The sequence below is a fragment of the Trichosurus vulpecula genome, chromosome 2 (genome assembly GCF_011100635.1).
Source record: "Trichosurus vulpecula isolate mTriVul1 chromosome 2, mTriVul1.pri, whole genome shotgun sequence".
Classification (NCBI taxonomy): Eukaryota; Metazoa; Chordata; class Mammalia; order Diprotodontia; family Phalangeridae; genus Trichosurus; species Trichosurus vulpecula.
Window position 1 is genome coordinate 420,104,047 of NC_050574.1, and position 7,585 is coordinate 420,111,631.

The 7,585-nt window shown below is 38.9% G+C and overlaps 1 non-coding gene across 1 annotated transcript; it reads left to right on the forward strand.

Annotated features, from left to right (window-relative positions):
• The first annotated feature begins 1,490 nt into the window (after positions 1-1,490).
• On the forward strand, positions 1,491-1,597 carry LOC118840632. The gene has a single exon (XR_005009801.1). It is a non-coding gene; the product is annotated as a U6 spliceosomal RNA (small nuclear RNA).
• Positions 1,598-7,585: the final 5,988 nt, after the last annotated feature.

Sequence of the window (7,585 nt, forward strand, 5' to 3'; positions counted from 1 at the left end):
ATAGCATCCTTCTTTAAATAAGGTGTTGTATATTTTGGTGGGTGGGTCAAGGAGGATAATTGAATATCAATTAAAATTTCATTCTTTCTGTAGCAGGTAATTTAATGAGATGACAGGGAAGTAACAGAAACAGCAATTGTTTGAGGGCAAGATGTTGTCAAGATATCTGAGTTCTAATCCCAGCCATTGACTAGCTATGTGACCATGTAAAGCCAATCAGTAAATGAAAAGATTTTTCCGTACCCATTGAATAGGCTTCTGGTAGGGCTTCTGGTGGGGCCTACAAAGGGAGGTCTGACTAGAGAGAGGCCCACACTCTTTAACTAATTAAGTGTGGAGCCCCCCGGCCAGTTTGCAAACTAGTTAGCTTGTTTGAGAGAGGCAGGAAGCCCTCAGGGCCCTAAGGGGAGTTGCTAAGACCAGAGCCAATGATACGTGCATGAGCTCTAGTCAATCAAATCAGATGACATCTAAGGACTGTATAAAAAGAGAGAACAGAGCTTGGAAAGGACAGAAGCTGATGAAGCTGAGAAACGGAGGAGCACAAGCTGCAGAAACTGAGAAATAGAGGACTAGAAGTGAGAAGCTAAAGAAACCGAGAAACGGAGAGCAGCAGGATTCAGGATGCAAATCCTGAAATTCAAAGGAGAAATTAATAAAGTTGAAAGTAGAATATAGAACCAATGAATAAACATAGGAGCTGGTTTTATGAAAAAAAAAAAAACAATAAAATAGACAAACCATTGGTTACTCTGATTTAAAAAAAAAGAAAGAAAGAATCCAAATTATTAGTATCAAAAATGAAAAGAATGAATATAACACCAATAAAGAAGAAATTGAAGTAAATATTAGGAGCTATTTTTCCCCTATTATTTGCCAGTAAATCTAACAATCTAAGCAAAATGCCAGATTAATAGAATACTTAAATAACCCTATCTTAGAGGGCAAAAAATTGAACATACCATAAATGAACTCCCTAAGAAAAAATCCCCAGAACCAGATGAATTTGGGAGTAAATTCTATCAAACATGTAAGAAGCAATTAAACTCAATACTGTAAAACTATTTGAAAAAAATTGGTAAAGAGGGAGTTCTACCAAATTCCTTTTATGATACAAGTATGATTTTGATATCTAAACTGGGGAGAGAAAACACAGAGAAAGAAAATTGCAGACCAATTGCCTTAATGAATATTGAAGCAAAAATTTGAAATAAAATACTAGCAATGGGAGAAAAACAATCTGTCACAAAACTTATATGACTAAGTGGGATTTACACCAGGAATGCAGGTCTGGTTCAATATTAGGAAAACTATCAGCCAAACTGACCATATCAACAACATAAACAACAAAAATCGTATGATTATATCAATAAAAGCAGAAAAATCTTTTGAGAAAGGAAAAAAATGAACATGAAGCTGTTTTTTGAGATAGCTTATGGGTCTCTGGGTTGTACCAATAAATGCCCCATTGCAACAAAAAGATAATTGTGGTGCTTACTTCAGCAGCACACATACTAAAATTGGAATGATATGGAGAAGATTAGCATGGCCCCTGCATAAGGATGACATGCAAATTTGTGAAGCATTCCATATTTTTCAAAATACAACAACCATTCCTATTAAAAACACTAGAGAGCATAGGAATAAAAGGAGTCTTCCTTAAAATGCTAAGTGTCATCTATCTAAAATCAACAGCAAGCATTACATGTAATTGAGACAAGGTAGAAGCATTTCCAAAAAGATCGGGGGTGTCCATGATCACCACTATTATTCAGTATTGTACTAGAAATATTAGCCATGATCACAAGGATGTCCATGATCACCACTATTATTCAGTATTGTACTAGAAATATTAGCCTTAGCAATAAGAGAAGAAAAAATGGAAGGAATTAGAATAGGCAAAGAAGAAATAAAGCTATCATTCTTTGCAGATGATATGATGATATACTTAGAGAATGCTAGAGAATGAAGTAAAATAAAACAACTACTTGAAACGATAAACAACTTTAGCAAAGTTGCAGGATATAAAATAAACTCACATAAACCACAGGCATTTCTATATATTACTAACAAAACCCAATAGCAAGAGATAGAAAGAGAAATTCTATCTAAAGTTACTGCAGACATTATAAAATATTGGGGAGTCTACCTACCAAGATAAACCCAGAAACTATACAAATACAATTACAAAAAGACAATTGTTACTCCTGTGCTGACAACTTTATGCCCAGGGACATATGAGAACCGAGCTTTGTACCACAAGTTCACTTGCTATGGTTTGTTCCTGGTGTTTACACAGAGACCCATCCTGTGGTCTCTAGCTGCCTGGTTTTTTGTTTGTTTTTTTTTTATCAACAATCCAACTCTTCATGGAAGAACACTGTGACAAAAGAGGGACAAAATGGGCAACTCTACAATTTGAATACTTGTAGATTAACTTTATCTAGTTGCAAAGTCTAAAGGCTACAGATATATTTTGATGTATACAGACTAATTGAACCAATCTGTAGAGGCCTTTCCAGTGACCCAAACCAAGCAAGCATAGTAGTGGGATATCTGATCAAGGCCATAATACCACAGTTTGGTCTTCCATGTGCTATTGACTGCAACTAAGGGCTACCCTGTACCATAGAAATAACTAAACTTTGGAAGTATTTTGGGATAACCCAGAGCCTATGCATCCCTTTGCTCATAGCCACCAGGAGGAATTGAACAGCTAAATAAGGAAGTTAAGACACTTTGGGAAAACTATGTCAGGAAATATAGTTAAAATGGCCTCAGGTACTTCCCTTTATATTGCTCCAACTTAGAAATGGTAGATTACACATTGTTACCTTTTGGAATTCTGTTCAGTAGGTCACCTACTACTATTCAGGAACTATGAAAGAGAACTAGACAGAGAGGTTACATATCTGATCCAGCTTTCATCCCCCGTGACCAGGTTCAGCTGTCTAGGGTCCAACCACTGAGTCCAACAACTTCAATGACATTCATACCATATGGACTCAGTTAAGAAAACCTGGAACAAATTCCGGTACAATGGGAAAGCTAACCTCTTGGCTCCCAAGTCTCTCATAGCTGAGGTATCTGTGGGTTTTCTCTAGCATATCCTCCAAGGAACTGGGTATTGTGTGTGTTTACAGTGTCTTTCTGGGTGCAAAGAATCGATTCCCAAGCCATCTCCCAACTTAAAAGCAGCAGAGATTAGAATGATGCAGTTGAGGACAGGGGAGTGATATAGATCCAATTGTGCCACACTGAGTATGGTTAGCCCCAAAGAGGGGTTGTGCAAAGTCAGCCACTTATGCAGAGTGAGTGTAAGTGACCTCATGCTTAAACCTTGCATAAAATTTGGATACGTGCACAGCCAGCCTGCGGGGGTGGCAGTAGGAAACACCTTGTACATGTACACTTAGACATGAGGGAGGAGCTGAGACAGAACATAATCCATCTCAAGATATGCATTCCAATCAACATTTTTATTGCTATTTTTGTTCAGTCATTTCAGTCATGTCAGACTCTTTGTGACCCCATTCAGAGTTTTCTTGGCAGAGATACTAGAGTGGTTTCCCATTTTCTTCTATAACCCATTTCACAGATGAGGAAACTGAGGCACACAGGGTTAAGTGCCTTGCCCAGGGTCATACAACTAAGTGTCTGAGGCCAGATTTGAACTCATGAAGATGAATCTTCTTGTCTCCAGGTTCAGCGTTCTATCCACTGCACCACCTAACTACCCACATCCTTATCCATACCATCAAGCAAATAATTGCCCTTTGGCTTAAGTATTCATTAATCAGAGCCCCCTGAGAAAAGAGAAATGGTGACCAAAGTAATTAATCCTCAAGAAAAAGTGGTGGTTTACAGTCAAAGGATCTGAGTTTGAATCCTAGTTCTGCCATTTTCTTACCTTCATGACTTTGGATAAATCACTTAATTTCTCTTGGCCTCCATGTTCTCATCTATAAGGTGAAAGGGACAGACACAGTGAGTGGCCTCTAAGGTCATTCCCAACTCTAAATCTATCCTCCTGTCTTCCTAGTGATTGAGACGAGTGAATGAAAAACAGAAAGAGCAGAACAAAAAATACCCATTTCACTCATCCCCATGTCGAACAACAAAACCCTCTTTGACTTGAGTTGGACAAAGTTTTAAAGCCCAAGTTTTCTCCTTAAATTCAGCCAACTTCTCAGTTTAGCACAAAGACTGGCAAGGTGATTGAAGTCACTTGGGATACAACAAATAGGATTTGCCCAGCTGTATTTGTTTACACAACCTAATCATTATTCGTTATGTGTTGTTAACTGACAGTTTTTGAAGTGTTTTTGCTAGCCTGTGTATGCAAATGTGTACACATGGTAATGAAGAGTAGAATTAGTGCTCTGAAAACACAGATCCAATCAAAACAATTAGTCTTCCCCTTTAAGACTTCACAACTGTCTGCAGCCATGGTTCACAAATCAACCTTATAAATAGCTGTGTTAAAGGAAACTAAAATTTTTGCAGACACCATACAAAAACCTCTACACTTTGGAGACCTGCCACTAAAGGTAGTTTGATAGAAATGTGACCCTAATTCATTGTTACTTGGAAAGTGAATCTAACTTGACCAATTTTTTTCTTCCTTATAAAAATGCACTTAACAAAAGCATAGACCTGTTTCATTGGAAATTTATAGAAATGTTGCAACAAAAACAAATAAAACAAAATTTATTAAGTACCTGCTGTATGTAGGGCATTGTGCTAAGTGCCAAATAGAGACAAAGTTTAGATAAGAACCGTGTAGTAAGTGGGTAAAACACCAATGGAGTAGTATACAAATATTATATAAGAATAGCTAGCATTTATGCAATGCTATATTATGAGCACCTAGATGGGACAGGGCAGCTTGGTGGTATAGTATACTGGTAAAGTGCTTGGTCTGAAGTCAGGAAGATTCCTCATCCTGAGTTCAAATCCAGCCTCAGATACTTACTAGCAGTGTGATACTGGGCAAGTCACTTAACCCTGTTTGCCTCAGTTTCCTTATCTGTAAAATGAGCTAGAGAAGGAAATGGCAAATCATTCCAGTATCTTTGCCAAGAAAAAGCCAAATAAGGTCACAAAGAGTCAGACACAACTGAAATGATACAACAACAAAAATATTATGTAAAATGCTTTACAAATATTTAATTCCCATAACAATTTTGTGAGGTAAGTGCTATTATTATCTTCATTTTGTGGTTGAGGAAACTGAGGCCAGGGGAGGTTAAGTGTTTTGCTGAGTGTTGCTATGTGTCTGAGGTGAGATTTGAATTCAAGTTTTCCTGATTCCTAGTCCAGTGCTCCACCCAGTGCACCATATAGCCATCTCCAATAAAAGGTACATAAGACAGTGCCAAACTAGAGAGCTACATAAGGTCTGGCAGAAAGGTAATTATGAGGAGTAGTAGAGAAGATGGCAGCTGGAGAGCAGGGACTTTCATAAGCTCTCCCCCAGGTCCCTCCAAACACCTGTAAAAAATGTCTCTGAACAAATTCTAGAACTGCAGAACCCACGAAATAGCAGAGAGAAGCAGGGCTCCAGCCCAGAACAGCCTGGATGGTCACTGGGAAGGGTCTATCACATGGTGCTGGGAACACAGTGCAGCCCAGTGTGGGGTGCCAGAACCAACCAGACCAGGAGCCAGGTGGAACAGGCCGTAGGGCCCTGAATCATTGAGCTGTGGGAGTTACCAGACCTCTCAACCCACAAACGCCAAAGACAACAGAGCAGGTAACTGGAAAAAACTGCTGGAACAGAGTGAGAGGAATACACAGTCGGCCCCAGCCCTGGGGGCAGCGGAGGTGGTGCAGTGCAGCGGCTGCTTCCAGAGCTCCAGCTATGGTTGCTTCTGGCCCCAGGCCCACCTGGTGGGAGGAATTAAGCAGCAAATCAGAGTGGGAGTGCAGAGCCTGCTTTGCCCTGCTTGAATCTGGGTTACTGTCCTGGTTGGTGGTTCTTGGGGGAGGAGGAGTGCTGGTGTGGCAGAGCTGGCTGTGTAGGAGTAGCTCTGAAAATAGCAGCACAGCCCCTAAAGCTTGGGACAAAGCACTCTCTACTCTACAAGCAGTCATACCCTGACAAAAAGCTCAAAGGTCAAATACTTGGCTGGGAACCTGGCCAGGCAGCAAAAAAGGATGCAAGCTCAGACTCAGACTCAGACTCCAGAATTTTTTTGGTTACAAAGAAGATCAAAACATACAGCCAGAAGAAGTCAACAAACTCAAAGAGCCAACATCAAAAGCCTCCAAAAAAATATGAATTGGTCTCAGTCCACGGAAGAGCTCAAAAAGGATTAGGAAAATCAAGTAAATGAAGTAGAGGAAAAATTGGAAAGCAAAATAAGAGAAAGTTATGCGAGAAAACCATGAAAAACAAGTCAATGACTTGCTAAGGGAGACCAAAAAAAAAATACTGAAGAAAATAACACCTTAAAAAATAGACTAACTCAAATAGCAAAAGAGCTCCAAAAAGCCAATGAGGAGAAGAATGCCTTGAAAGGCAAAATTAGCCAAATGGAAAAGGAGGTCCAAAAGACCACTGAAGAAAAGGAAGATAGTGACTTTATGAGAAATCAAGATATTATAAAACAGAAACAAAGGAGTGAAAAAATGGAAGACAATGTGAAATATCTCATTGGAAAAACCACTGACCTGGAAAAAAGATCCAGGAGAGATCATTTAAAAATTATTGGACTACCTGAAAGCCATGATCAAAAAAAGAGCTTAGATATCTTCTTTCAAGAAATAATCAAGGAGAACTGCCCTGATATTCTAGAACCAAAGGGTAAAATAGAAATTGAAAGAATCCACAGATCGCCTCCTCAAAAATATCCCAAAAAGAAAACTCCTAGGAATATTGTCACCAAATTCCAGAGTTTCCAGGTCATGGAGAAAATACTGCAAGCAACCAAAAAGAAACAATTTGAGTATTGTGGAAACACAATCAGAATAAGAGAACATCTAGCAGCTTCTACATTAAGGGATTGAAGGGCTTGGAATATCATTTAATTTAATTTTTTAGATGTCATCCCTTCATATTCAACTCACCCTGTGGCCTCTGTCTACATATATAAAAAATTAAATTAAATTAAGGGGTGGGAGAAGAATATATCGAGAGAGGGAGAAAGGGAGAGATAGAATGGGGTAAATTATCTCACATAAAAGTGGCAAGAAAAAGCGGTTCCATTGGAAGGGAAGAGGGAGCAGGGGAGGGTTAATGAATGAACCTTGCTCTTATTGTATTTGACTTGAGGAGGGAATAACATACACACTCAATTGGGTATCTTACCCCACAGGAAAGTAGGGGGAAGGGGATAAAAAAGTGAGGATGATAGAAGGGAAGGCAGATGAGGGAGGAGGTAATCAAAAGGGGAGGAATGGGGAGAAAATTTGTAACTCAAAATCTTGTGGAAGTCAATGCTGAAAACTAAAAAATATTAAATAATAAAATATGGAATTTTAAAAAAGGAGGAATAGTACAGAGAGAACCTGGGAAGCTTTCCTAGAGGAGGTGTTCATTTATTCATTCACTCATTTTTAACCTTCATTTTTAAAAAAAATA